Source organism: Canis aureus, chromosome 4 (assembly GCF_053574225.1).
Source record: "Canis aureus isolate CA01 chromosome 4, VMU_Caureus_v.1.0, whole genome shotgun sequence".
In the NCBI taxonomy this organism is placed as follows: domain Eukaryota; kingdom Metazoa; phylum Chordata; class Mammalia; order Carnivora; family Canidae; genus Canis; species Canis aureus.
Window position 1 is genome coordinate 62,676,493 of NC_135614.1, and position 14,465 is coordinate 62,690,957.

At 41.7% G+C, this 14,465-nt stretch overlaps 1 protein-coding gene across 2 annotated transcripts in view; it reads right to left on the bottom strand.

Annotated features, from left to right (window-relative positions):
* Positions 1 to 1,525: 1,525 nt before the first annotated feature.
* The window catches only part of SNX18 (sorting nexin 18), a 141,132-nt gene continuing 128,192 nt past the window's right edge, over positions 1,526 to 14,465 (bottom strand). Inside the window, exons 3-5 of one of the 2 annotated variants that reach the window (XR_013378491.1) lie at positions 8,109 to 8,264; positions 4,636 to 4,750; positions 1,526 to 3,904 (exon numbers count right to left, since the gene is read on the bottom strand). The gene's annotated coding sequence lies outside the window, so the exon portion shown is untranslated. Of the gene's footprint in view, positions 3,905 to 4,635; positions 4,751 to 8,031; positions 8,265 to 14,465 lie in introns of those variants that run through there. The other variant, XM_077895993.1, reaches the window with a different exon arrangement.

A 14,465-nucleotide genomic window follows, 5' to 3' on the forward strand; every position in this document is an offset into this window, starting at 1 on the left:
GGTGCACAAGTCTTCTCAGTAATCCAGGAACATAGATGAGTGTGTAGGTGTCCTCCATAAGTCATTTATGCCCTGGAGCTAGGGTTCTTGTTGAGTCAGGAGTCTTGGAAAACGTTCCTGATGACCCTGCCCGGTCACTCCTTAGATGGTCTTTACTGTGCTGAAAGACTCTAAAGAAATCATCAAATCCTTGACCTTCACGAGGCATATGTAAGGCAAGTGTGTAAGTCCTAGCAAAAATAGAAGCAGGAAAAGGAGTAAAAAGGGAGTGGGCTCCCTTTCACTTCCTGTCTCAGTGTCATCAAGTAGATACCTCATCAGTGGCCATCATTTTCAAGACTTAATCCATTTGCACTTGCCCCTCCAGATCGATCTAAATACAATTTTTTGGCATTAGGTTCTTTTTCAGTTTTGCAAATGAGTTTTATTTTTGTGATCCATATGAGATCCAGAAACATCTATTTGTAACAAGAAAAATAGACACATTAGAAACAAACAAAGCTTGGATACTTTTGGGGTTTGGGTGTAGAGAGAGAAAAGCACTGGGAAAGGTTTTTTTTTGTTTTGTTTTGTTTTGTTTTTAGGATTCTATTTATCTATTCATGAGAGATACAGAGAGAAGGGGACAGAGACACAGGCAGACTCCACGTGGGGAGCTGACGTGGGACTCTATCCCAGGTCTCCAGGATCAGGCCCTCGGCTGAAGGCGTAGCTAAACCACTGAGCCACCCACCTGGGCTGTCCAGCACTGGGAAAGTTTAACTGACTCCGGCCTATTCTGCTGGTTTCAGGGAAATGAAGGTGTTTAGGGTGAAAAGCTCCTTTGATGGATTTCTTTCCCTTCAAAAGCTTGAAAGTGTCTGGGGAGGATGAGGTTAAAGGAGAACCAGGAAGGAGGAGATTAAGGCTTTGGGTGAAGACAACCAACAAAGAAAAGCAGTTCTCTCTGCTTTAAAACTGAATAGGATTCTGAACCCCTGCAAATGGGTTACTGGGAACCCAGAGTCCTGGGAAAAGAGACTTGCCCCAGGCTTCCAATTAAAGGAAGAAGAAACCCCCAGGAAAGCTTAGCACTTTTCTGCCATGGGTGTGAAGGATGAAAGTCAACTAGGGTTTAAAAGGATCAACGTGCTTAATGCATTCTCTTGACAGACACAAAAAAAGTGACGCTATTTCCTCAAACTCAGGAACAGGGGCCATTTGCAGAGCAATTGTCAGTGGGTCCTGCATCACAGATGACCCAGTCCTCTGCCCACGCAGCACCCCCAGATGGGCTGAGTCCTGACTGCCACTCCAGAGCTGTAGCGGAGGGAGCTGCAGAGCCTGAGACATGTGCCACTTAGCCTTTCACTACTGGGTTTCTCTTTCATGAGAGGGCGAGGAAAACAAGAGAAGGGGCCAGCAGAGGTGCAAAGGAACTTCTCTGACCATGGGAACACGTGTCCAAAGGGACATTCTGACCTGGATATCCATAACCCCAAGCAGGGCTTTGGCCCATACTCTACACGGAAGAGAACCAGGCTGATGAGCCGAAAATCAGTTTTTATTTTTACTTTGCCTTCAGAATATCGAAACATTCGCTTTCTCTTGATGTACACAGGGCTGAGAAGAAGTTCCATCAGGTAATATTTATAACCTGCTTAATTTCCTTGGATTCGGAGATGAAAGAAATCTTCATTATCTGGCTAGCTATTGTTTGGAAAAGTTCTTAGGATCCCAGGGGCTTGGGTGCTTGGTGGCCATAAAGCTTCAAAGAAGAGAGTAAAACTGGCCTGCCTTGACAGTCCCTTTTTGCTTTGAAGGGGGAAAGCTAAGAAGACAAGGGAAGAAAGGGAAGGAAAGGGAGTAGGAACGCAGAACAAAACAGAGAAAGAGGACAACAAGGTGAAAGGGCCAGGTCATGGGCCATGCGGGGCCCTGACAGGGGTGGGGGACTGCTCTCTGCTAGAAGTTCCTTGTCGTGCTGCCTCATGACTCCATTTCTGCACTAGAGTCACTAATAAGAGACTTTTCAGTTCACATTTCCTTTTCAGTGGAACTCAAAAAAGGGGCAGTTGCTTCGTGGCAAGGTACAACCCTGAACCCACAGGCAGAGGAAGAACTGGGCTCACAGGATTTCACAGGATTCTTAGGGGGACTCTGGGGTTCTGCCAGCTATGGATTTGGGAGAGTAGGGTTGAGCTCAACTGAGCTTATCTGCAGGAGGCAGGGCCCAGTAGACAACCCCTGGGTCATATAGTAACACAAAATAAAATACTATTTGGTAAAACCAACAGTAGGATCCAGAATACAGAAGAACACTCTCTTCGTGTTTGAATATATTTTGTTGTGCTGCACCCTCAGTGCTGGGCCTCGCATGGTACAACCGTAGAAGGATACTGACCTCCTCTCGAGTAAGGCAGTAAGTAAACGGATACCACGCAGGAAGATAATCCCTCTCCCTGCGCTGAGGCAGTGTGAGCCTCAGTGTGAGTGTGATGGGGAGGAGGAACTCTGAGGAGTGCAGGCCAGGCCTCTATCAGCCGTAAAGAAATCACTGCGGTGTCATCTGCCAAGAGACTTCCTCCTTGAGGGGTTAAGCCTCCTTAGAATAGAGTCTGCCAAGACCTCGTGTTGAGAAGCCTCCTTTCTAGGGTACTGCTGCTTTCTGTGTTTCCTTCAGAGACTTTATGCCCCATGAAGAATGTTCTTTTATTTCTGTGGAAGTGATTTCTAATGAAAAAAATAATAATAATAAAGATGTTGTGTGACTCTCTGGTTACCACGTGAAGGGGAACACAAAGAAAAGATTGCATAGAAAGGGATTGCAAATGGCCCCTTGGCCACAAGTGTGGAACTTTTAGAAGAATCCGAAGAGGATCTCTTCCTGGTCAGGTGGGTTCATGGGGCTGGTCAGGCCATGTGACCCGGAGCATCTCACCACTCAGGGAAATTCTGAGTTAGGAAAACTCGGGCATTTATAGATTTTTTTTCTTTCTCTTCTTCTAATATCTATGCCACGCATACTTTTGCTTTAGAAGATGTTTGACATAATTTTTGTGATGGCTTATTGTGTGCTATAATGATAAGACAGGAGTTAGTGTCAAAAGTCCTGGATGCGAATCTTAACTTTTTTACCAACTGGTTGTACAAACTCAAGCAAACCACCACTCGTGAATGTCAACTTCTTCATCTCTGATATGAGCTGCTGATAACATCTAACATTTTAAAACGTCTTCCTCAGGCTCAATCCAAAGTGCTGTGCAATTGACGGTCTTCCAATCAAGCCTCTCAGAAACTTGGGAGAGAAGTTTGTAGCTTCTTACTTATAATGCTTCTCTTATTGCTTACACTTACAATAATTCTAAGTTTTCAAACCTTTTCTCTATGCAGTGCACCGCATTCAACGCTCAGATCTGTTGTCTCACTTATTCTCACCACCGCCCCATGAATTTGGCAGTATCGTCACCCCGTTTTACAACAGGGAACAGTGAGGCTTGAAGTGAAGATTCCTGGCTATGAGCCCGCACAGACTGACCAGAGCCCATACCTTGAAGCCTCCTGGGGTCTCCCGCTGAATCTCTCCCCGCTGCCTCCTCCTGGCAGAGACCTGGTGCCCTCCGGCTTGGAAAGACTGGTGGGAGTTGTCCGGTGCCATCCCCTCATTTATATTTGCTCTGTCACCGACATCTCTAGTTTCAGAAATCTCTGAGTACTGTCATGTCAGGCTCTTGGGTGAATACATTTCCTGTAGAACCTGGGAGCTTCCTCCAGTGTTTGGAAAGTTTTGCGTGATGGATGGTATCATTGGTGTTTCTGGGCTTGGTGCTAGAGTTCCCTGTGTTTATGAGACAGGGGATGATGAGCTGCCTGGCTCCTCTCCAGCTGGCAGGCCCCACAGCCACTTCTCACACCTAATTGGAGCCTGTAACAACACAAGACCAGTCATTGCCACTCATGCCAAAGGATGAAAAACCCTCTGACCTGCCTCCTGATTGTTTTCAAATTAAAAGGTACTTTGGGGACAACTGAAATTCCCCCAAGTGCTTGTCTGAATGATTCTGGCAGCTTTTCCTAAAGTGCTCTGGCTCCCAGCACAACCACCCAGCCTCAGACTTTCCACCCAGTGCAAGCACACACCCTGCCCACTTTCTGAGCTCATGCTCTGAGCACTATGCCAGCTGTTGGCCTGCTAGGGGTCACCCTCCTGCCCTGCAGAGCCGGTATCTTTGCCCCAGGTTGACTTCTAGAGAGAGCCATGTGAAGGGCCCTAGAATGTGCTTTGGGCTTTGTGAGGAGCATCTCCCAGAGACCCCAGATGGGCAACACACCCTGTGAGCACTGGGAACTATATGCTTTGGGAACTTTATCTAGGCCTCTCTAGCCTCACTGTTGAGAGATGTTGCTTTCACAGAACCCTTAGGGGTTTCTTTCCTGCTTGCAAGGATCATATCCATAGATAGAGCTGAGAGGAGCAGTAGGGAGCATCAAATCTGAACCCAAATGAGGCGTATGGATCTGAGCGGCATGGTGTTTGAGAGTGAGTTCATGACAGAACGGGAACTAGGGTCTGGGCCTCATATGGCTCAAGCCGTGCTCCGTCACCATGCTCGTCTTCCATGCCTCACTCTACATTCCACATACTGTTCTCCTTACCTGTTTCTCAAGGGAGTCCTAGTAGACCAGACAACAGCTGGAATGGAGACCTCTTCCTGTCCTGAGTGTGGGGTCCACACAACAGCCGCTGCTTTCATAGCCTGGTCAAGAGCTCCTAAAGAAGAGGCCAAAACCTAGTCCCAGTTGAGTGACCCCAGAATCTGGAAAGTGGGAAGTTTGAGGGCAAGGAAGTCCTCACCAAGTATTATATCCATCCCAGTACTCAAATTCTTGCCTTTCCCATGCAATGACCCATAACAGAGACAGCATGAAGAGGATGAGGAAAATCACCTACACCAGCCTGGGGGAAACTTGATTTAGAAATAAAGTGTGTGTGAGTGTGAGTGTGTGTGTGTGTGTGTGTCTTTTAACAATACTATAGTTGAATTTTGACTCATTTTATAATATGGATATCTATTCAATACTTTTAAAGTCTAAAAGCAAGTGAGAGAGACTTCTGGTTCTGGTCTGTCATGTACAAAGCTTAGAAGTTTTTGTTCCATCCTAACAGCAAGTAAAAAGTTAAACATACTGAAAAATCAACAACTCTTCTACGATCTGTTGAAAAAGTGAGGTCACAGAGCAAACCACTGCTCCCCAAATCAAAGAGAGGAAGTTTCAGAAAATGACAACTCATGCTACAGAAGCCCATGAGCAGATACCTCTGTGGGAGGAAAACCTGGGCTGTCAAGTGATGATGATGGCTGGAAGCTAGCAGGGGATAAGTCTGAGAGCTAAACACTCCAGGGGGATCCAGCTACTGTGGGGTTCCCCACACTTCTGTGAGTTTTGCCTCTAGGAGTTCTATAAGGTTCTCACAGTGATGTGGGGGGAAATCTCCTCATGCTTCCCACAGGAGTCAGGGAAGAAGCACTGTTTTGAAATACGCCAGAGCATTCTGTTCTAACAAGACATGCCCCATGAGAAACTATTTAACCAGAGCCTAACCTGCCAGGGTCTTATAGAGACTAACCTACCTGCAAGAAGGAAAATACCCAACTCCAGCCCACTCTAGCCACCCTGCCCTACCTAAACAGGGGTAAAAACCATAACAGCACCGATGAAGTTCACAGTCTGGGGTGTAGGCTCCCAAAAGACTGAGACAGAGTCATAAGACCACAGAAGGGGTTCCCCCCCCCACCCGACACCTTACTGCTACATGATGAAAGACTCGCTTACCACAGTTCCTTTTAGCCAGTACATCATGTTCATCTGCCAAAAAAAAATTACAAGACATACTAAAAGGCAGAAAACAGTTTGAAAAGACTAAACAAACAGTAGAACCAGGGTCAGATACAGTAAGGATGTTGGAATTATTCATACCAGGAATTTTTCTAAATGATGATTAAGAGGTTAATGGCTTTAATGGATCACTTAGACAACATGTAAGAACAGAAGGATGATGTAAAAAGAGGTATGGAGAGTCTAAGAAAAAAAAATGCTAAAGATCACAAACACTGAAACAGAGATGAAGCATACCTTTGAGGAACTTGTCAGTAGCCTGGAGTTTGCTGAGGAAAGAAGCTCTAAGTTTAAAGATAGGACAATAAAAACTTCCAAAAGTGAAAAGCAAAGAGAAAAAAGGCTGAGGAAGGAAAGAAGGAAGGAAGGAAGGAAGGAAGGAAGGAAGGAAGGAAGGAAGGAAGGAAGGAAGCAAAAGAAGAGAAAAAGGGAAGGGAAGGGAGGAGGGAAGAAAACCCAGAACTGAATATCCCAGGACTGTGGGACAACTAGAAAAGCTGTGACAGAGGCCTAACAGGAATACCACAAGAAGAAGAAAGAAGAAAAAAAAAAAGAGGAAAAATATTTGAAGCAATAATGATTGAGAAATTATCTCCAAATTAATATTAGACACCAAACCACAGACCCAGGTACCTCAGAAACCACCACTCAAGATAAATGGAAAAAACAAAGACAAAAACTGCCCTAGGCTTAGGCATATCATATTCAAATATCAGAAAATCAAAGATAAAGAAAAATCTTGAAAGAAGCCAGAGGGAAAGAACACCACCTTACCTACAGAAGAACAAAAAATAAGAATTACATCTGGCTTATTAGAATCCATGAATACAAGAAAGCAGAATGAAATATTTAAGTGTTTTGAGGAAGTAAAACAAACAAAAATGCTAACCTAGAATTCACCTGACAAAATCATCTTTCAAAATTAAGGAGAAATAAAAACTCCCACACAAATAAAAATTGAGGAAATTTTTTGCCAATAAAGTTGGCTCGTAAAATGTTAAGAGAAGTTCTGCTGAGAAAGGAAACTGATAAAGGTCAGAAACTCAGATCTACATAAAGAAAAAAAGGGCATTGAAGTAGAAATCAGCTAATGTACTGCTCTGGTGTAGGAAATGGACAGTTGGGGAGGTTGGGCACATGTGGGCATGGCAGTACGTGGAAAATCTATCTTCTGCTCAGTTTTGCTGTGGATCTAAAACAGCTCTTAAAAATAAAGTGTATTGATTTTTTAAAGCAATGAAATTTTAATTTGTTTCATGAAACTAGATTGAGATCTATGGGTGGTTATGGGCCTTCATTTATACACCGACTATACAAAAAGAATGCTAAATTGTTAAATAATTTGTCCTTTGGAACAAGGAATGAGGAGCTCTATGAAAAGAAGACTCAGCTAACTCCTTCTTTTCCCTCTTCTCTCCTCCAGAAACCTCTGAGAGCCAGTAATCAATCACAGCAATTCCATGGCCCACTGGTTGATGGAACTCTCCATGACGACTTGGCTTATACTCCATACTAAAGCTCTTTCTCTTTGCCAACATGAGCTTTCATCTTGTCTATCCTCAAAGCGAACTTGGGCTTAAAGTCATTCCAAGCTCTGATGCATCCTGATTAGAGAACGATTTAAAGGAATTTCTTGATTGTTCAAAAATTGGGAGAAGCTATTCCATAATGGAGATTGCTTCTTTTAAATAAAAGGAAACAACTTTAATTGCACACCACCTGGTTTCAGAAAAGATTTAAACCAAAAATTAGAGTGGGTAGGAAAACCAGTGTATGCTTGGGTCTAATTTAGGACAAGATGGTTATTGCCAAATTATTATATTCTTCAAAAATCCAAAGAATCAACATTGTGAGCCACTTAAGGGAGAAAAAAAATGCGAAAACAGAGGGGTAAAAGTCCGTTGATCCAAAATAAAAAGTAATGAATTGGAAAATAAGCAACTAGAATGGTTCAGATTAATGTCTTCCCCAAGTATTCTTCTCAACTAAATACAGATGATACCAAGAAAAAAGGAGCTAAAAAGAAAATTAAAACCATTTGGCAGGAAGTATTTCCCTAAGCAACAAAAGATGAGGCGTTCCTAAACTAAAAATGCTAGCGCTATTAAAGAATGAGCAGCTTTTGGGGCAGAGAGATCAGAAGGGAGATCACTCTTCCAAAAAGGAATGTTCCTTTATTCTGAGTTATCCATGGCCATGCACCCTTAGCTCACCAGGGTTTATGTTCCTACCGGCTCTGCAAATGTCCTTGTCAGGCCAATTTCAGGACAAGCCATCTATGTCCAGCTGACCCAGTTCATGTTGATTCCAGTACTGTTTCTTGTCCTCAAAATCCAGGAGTTCAACTCTTCTCTGACTTCACTTGATCTGGCAACTCACTTCTGAAACTAAAAACAAAATTCAAAGAAAGGTGGGTGTGGTAGACACTGGAACTTTTCACTAACATTGCCAATTCTTCTCTGCTGGGCAGGATTAAGATTACCCTGCCCTACCTACCTAACGTTAGACTTAGCCATGTGGTGTACTTTGACCAGTAACATGGAAATGGAAGGGATGTGTATGTCTTCCAGGTGAGAGTCTTTAAGGGTTTACCAGTGATTATCCCCCATCTCTCTGTCTTCAACAGTGTTCCAGTTAGTGGAACCAGACCTGTTACCTGAATACACATGTGGAACAGTGGCCCCACTGAAAGGCAATGGACATAATTCTGAGTGAGAAGTGAACCTTGCTTTAAGCCACTAAGAATTTAAGGTTGTTTGCTTCCAGGGCATAGCCCAGCCTATGTTGTTTAGAATAACTGATCATTTGGGGAGCAGTAACTAAGATCCAAAAATATTTCGGGGAAATATTCTGTTTGCAGGGAAACAGAAGAAATGGACATTGTCCAATTTACTAAGGGCCCTGAAAAGTCAACAATTCTTGAAATGTGACTCACTTACTACAAATGTTGTCAATGTTTATGACACCAGCTAGTCTTGTGAGATATATCATACACATGATTAAACATCACATGCCTACTTTATCCTGAATCTTATGTGCAATTTTAAGTCATTTTATTTTCAGAGTGTTTTTCTGATCTTTTGTAATCGATGCTGTAGCTGCCTTAATGTAAGAGTAGCTACTTGCACTTTAACCTATAAATATAAAAATATAAATATTAAGTGTATTTACTTAAAATAGCTCAACCTAAAATTAATCAAATCCCTGTAGAAAGATAATTACTATAAATAGTTGAGGGTACAGATATTAAAAAGATGAATGGAATTTTGGCACTACACATAGATTAATAATGCCACCTATGTTAAATACCAGATTTGTTTAATTAGGTTTAATTTAGAATTAATTTTGTATTTCTCAAAAACTATTTCTAATATTTAGTCAAGAATTAGTCTAAATAGTGAATTCATTATGATATCAAAGTGACCTTAATTTTGAACGAGTATCTGGCAAGCAAGTGTCTGAGCCTGGTGAGCTGTTATGTTGATTTTTATGTTTTTAAGCAATGAATCCAGAGTCGATCTGTGTTTTAAAACATGCATTTGAGACTAATGCTAACATTTGCAAACTCTGATTCAGTTTCATCCTTCTGGGAGATAATCCAACATGTACTTTTAAGTTCAATTTAAATTATAGGTAGCCCATGTTGCCTTGTACTCATCTCTAGCATGCATCTTCTAGAAACCAATGCAATCAATATAGCATGAAATAAATAATTCCTGAAGATTAGATTGCATATAAAATATCTTTTGCTCCCCATATATTTTTTGTTAAGAGAGACATGATTTAGATAGCCAGCTATGATTTTGCTTTGGTCCAGGCTTGATTTTCTGTGCATTTCTGAGGACTTTCCAGAAAGCAATAGAACCAGATGACAAAATCAGTTCCCCTGGGGCTAGGCTGACTCAGGACATCTCTATATGGATGTCCCAAGGTAATTTGTCCTCAGATGAACTCATCATCTTCCTTTTAAAACCATGGTTTTATGGTCTCCTTTAGTTCTTTTTTTGCCTCTCGCATCTGGGAATTCATGGGTTCCAGTGTTTAGCCCTTGCCTTTCGTCCTACCGTTGCCCTGACCTGCCTGGCCCTTTGCCTCCCTAAAGGTCTTCCTGCCTCCAGTATCTCCCCTCTTCAGCCTCTGTTTCCACTGCCACCAAATTAATCTTTGTAAAACACAAGTCTGATTGTGCTACTCTCACCTCCGAAACATGATCCCTGTGCCATCTTTTGTTTGCCTCTGAAGGTACATTCTACTCTTTTCCCCCTGTTGTGTCCCAAAGGTCAACCTGTATGGACAACATCATTGAATTCCCTTGCCTTTTGACCAATGGTTCAGTTTTGAAAATGTGAAGCCCTGGAGGAGGACAGTGAGCTCAGGAGACATTGTGCCTTGATGTAAGGTGGCTGCATTCCTCAACTGAGTTTGAGTGTGACACATACTCTACACTTCTTTGATTCTTGCTGTTGTTTTTCTTTTCTTCCCCTGTAAGTCTGAAATTCTCTTCATTATCTCTATTACAATCATTGTCATTTAATCCTGCATTATCCTTTGTGCTAGGTATATGCATCAGGAGGATCACAGAACCACAAGATGGAAGAAGCCAAGAGCCTTGCATTACTGCCTGGAGATAGAATCACTCACTGACCAGAGATGCCCCTCACGGACTTCATATGAATGAGAAATAAAGTGCTACTGGATACTGGAGATGTGGGGATTTATCTGTTTCAATTACTAGCATTACCTTAATTAATTATGATTCTTTTAGAAAAAAATATTCTGTTTTTTAAAAGGATTTTTTAAAAGATTTTATTTATTTATTCATGAGAGACACACACACACACAGAGAGAGAGAGAGAGAGAGGCAGAGACACAGACAGAGGGAGAAGCAGGCTCCATGCAGGGAGCCCGACATGGGACTCAATCCTGGGACTCTGGGACCACACTCCGAGCCAAAGGCAGACGCTGAACTCGATCCCGGGTCTCCAGGATCACGCCCTGGGCCAAAGGTGGCACTAAACCGCTGAGCCACCCAGGCTACCCTAGAAAAAAATATCCTATTCCTCAGTGAAATTCTCAAATAAATCATTAAGGTAAGTCATAAACACAGAAGTGAAATAGCCATGATCATTAGGAGCCTAAAGGAGTTTCCAGATAACACATTGCCTACTGTGATAGTTGTCTGGGTTGGTAAAGAAAGAAAACACAGGAGCCCTGGTGTTTCTGGATTTGTCCAAATCATTTGACAAAATTTCATGTATTCTTTTGCTTAATAGGGAAAATTATTCACAAAAGAAAATGAAATTAAGTGGATTATTTATAGGTTGGACTGACTTGCTCAAAAGGTACTGGTTAATAATAGATTAGAATCAACCCAAAGGGGTTTTCTAGTGGCAGCCAGGCTTGCTTCTTTATTATAACCATGAAAACATTTTTACTAGTTATTTAGATAAAGCTATCCTCTACAGCTTGGGCTTGTTTTTAAAAATTTGTTCACATTAAACAATGGTCTGCTGAATGAAATAAGCCAGGCAGAGAAAGACAAATATTGCATTCTATCACTTATAGTCCAATTTGGAAAAAAAAAAAAAAGTCAAGCTCATGGAAACAGAGTAGAGTGCTATGGTTGTCAGGAGCAACCAGGTAGAGAAATGGGAAGGGGTTGGTAAAAGGGTACAAACTTTCAGATATAAATAAGTTCTGAGGATCTGATGTAAAGACAGTGATTATAGTTAATAATATTGTATTGTGTGATTGAAATTTTCTAAGAAAATAGAACTTAAGTTTTCTCACAAGCACAAAAATTATGTGAGGTGATAGATGTGTTGACTCGCTGGTGGGAATGTATACACATATCATATCATCACATTGTACACTTTAAATACATTGCAATTTTGTTTGTTAATTATACCTCCATAGAGCTAGGGAAAAAAATAATATCCTGAATCTAACAGATATAATTTTATAAGATAAATTGAAATTCTGACATTTGGACAAATGCACGCATACACTCATATGCAGACACGTGATATATAGCTAAAGAGTAAGGATCAGAGCTACTTATTCTGAATTTACTCTTGGGTAGAACCTGAGTCAACATATCCTGTGATGATGGTGATAATGGTAATAGAATGAAGAATGGTGCTAATTGAAGAAGAGTCATGGAACAGTATCAGCTATCAGATGCTCTTTTTATGCCAGGTATTGTAGTTGGCATTTTACATGAGGCTACATATTAAACCACAGTTCCTAGAGGTTAAGAAGCTTGCCAAAGGTGGTAGCAAGCAGTCTGCTCTGGAATCGGACAAGATAGAGTCCCTTCTCTTCTGCGTTGGTGAGGTGATATGGAAGTATTTCTGTTCTGGGCAGTATAATTTGAAGAGCAAGAGAGTGAAGCTTCTTAGAGGAGAAGGGCCAGAATATCTTTGGATCTGAAAATACCATTTCACAGAAAAAAAGAAAAGTTTGAAAGACTAGGATACAGGGACCCTGGAGGCAAAAAGACTCCGAGAACTTGGTCGAGAGGGAAAGGAATTAGAATAATTTTATGCTGCTTCCCGTTTCTGGAAGCTATAGGTGATAATTAATTTCAACTCAATATCAAGAAGGGCTTTCTACCAGAGTTGTCCAAAGGCAGAGAGGCTGGGCCTGTGCAAACAAGTAGGGATCTCCCTGGGAAATTGACTTCAGGTCAGTCTTTTAGGCCCTTTCTGGGTCTGAGAGGCTTTAGTTCTTGCTCATGTGCTGAACTTGGGTAACTTGGGAAACATGCAAGCCAGCTGACAGACACTTCATGTCCTTCATGTGATGACTTTGTTGGCTTTGCCAAGAGATAACTTAGGAGGCAAATAAAATACCCTCCTAGAAATTAGCATTTGTGTTTGTAGAAGGAATGAAAGAATCTACAAACCCAAGATTTATTGAACAACTACTATGAGCCAGGGACCATGCCTACATCCTCTATCTCCCTCCTATCTGTCCCTGTCTTCCCATCCCACAAAAATGCAGAACTTCTGTTATTTCCTTTGGGAAATGATCATTCCAGTAAAAAAAAAAAAAAAAAAAATACTATTTTTTGTTTTCCATTTCTCTTTAAGAATTTGACTAACCTAAAACTCATCAGTCAGTTTTCATGCTTTATTATGATTGGTGTTGACAGTAATAATAGGTTAATTTTTTTCACCCTCTAAAGAAGAGTTGCGAGAGAATTAAAATGGGAGGGTTGCTGAGGAAGGTTTTTCTTTGTTGAATTGGGTCTGGAATTAGGCAGGGAGGGCAGAGCAACAGAACACAGAACAACAGGAAAAAGAGCAATCACATCTTTAGTAGGGCCTTGGATGAGGTTACTGCCAGGAAACTTCTGAGAGAGAAAATCATGGTCTGGACACACACACACACACACTCAAATCCAAATTTAATAATTACCAAGAATTGGACGGAATACACACATTGTAGAAAAAGTGGACTAGTGGTTTTCAAGTGTCCATGTGTCCAAAATAGATCAACAGAACCATTTTGGTTGAGTGGGGTCTCTAGAGTACCACTGGGAAACCCTAGGGATCTTTGGACACAGTCTGAAACTACGATGATAAGTAAGTCCAGGCGAGTATATGGCAATTCCTCCCAATGAATGACAGTTCTTGGGTTGATTTCTTACTTAGCAGAGTTCTCTTCTAGGATCTAGAAGATAGATAGCATAGGCTAATGTGAAAGACAGTCAGTGACTATCAGTTCTGCATTCTCAGTTTTCATGGACAGCACTCTAGTCCTTGTCTTCATTGTTGCCAAAACCCACTCTACCTCTCCCCACCTCTGGTCTCCATCACCTCTAGTGCACACTGAATATAGGAAAAGACAAATTGTTTTCCTAAAGCATTTCTGACCATTATCTTGCTCAAGAATCTACAGCAGTACCTTATTCAAGCTTACACCCAACCACACACCCTCATCCTCATGCAATCTCTGTTGCAACCCACTGTGTCCTCTCATACTTTCAGACCTTCACACAGGCTGTTCCTGCCTGGAACACTCTCTGTAGACCCTCACCCATCCCTTCTTCCTCAGCTAACTGCTGGAGGTCATCCTTATGCAATGTTTCCTTTGGGAAGTTTAGGGACATAGGTGCCCCTCATGCATACTCCCATAGCACTCCATGGTTTCTCTATCAAAAGCAATTTATTTAAGTGTTTTTAGGGCTACTTATAAAATATCTGTATCTACCACTAAACAACAAGAAAACAATGTCTATACCTCGGTTACTATTGTACCCCCAAATTCCTGGCAGTGTAAGATTTTCTGAGTGAGTAAATGAATTCAACATCAATATTTGTTGAATGAGCAAATTGAAAAATGAATAAATGACTGTTGGTAGAAGAACTGATCAATTGTGCTTTTGTACAGGTGCATGGCCCTTTGTGCCACTCCTTCAGGTAGTTTTTCAGTCATGATCCCCACAATTTGGGGATCCGTCGCAGTCTATTTGGGCTACCGTAACAAAACACACAGGCTGCGTCATTTATAAACAACAGAAATGTATTTCTCACAGTGCTGGTGGCTGGCAGTCTGAGATCAGGTCATCAGCCTGGCCAGAT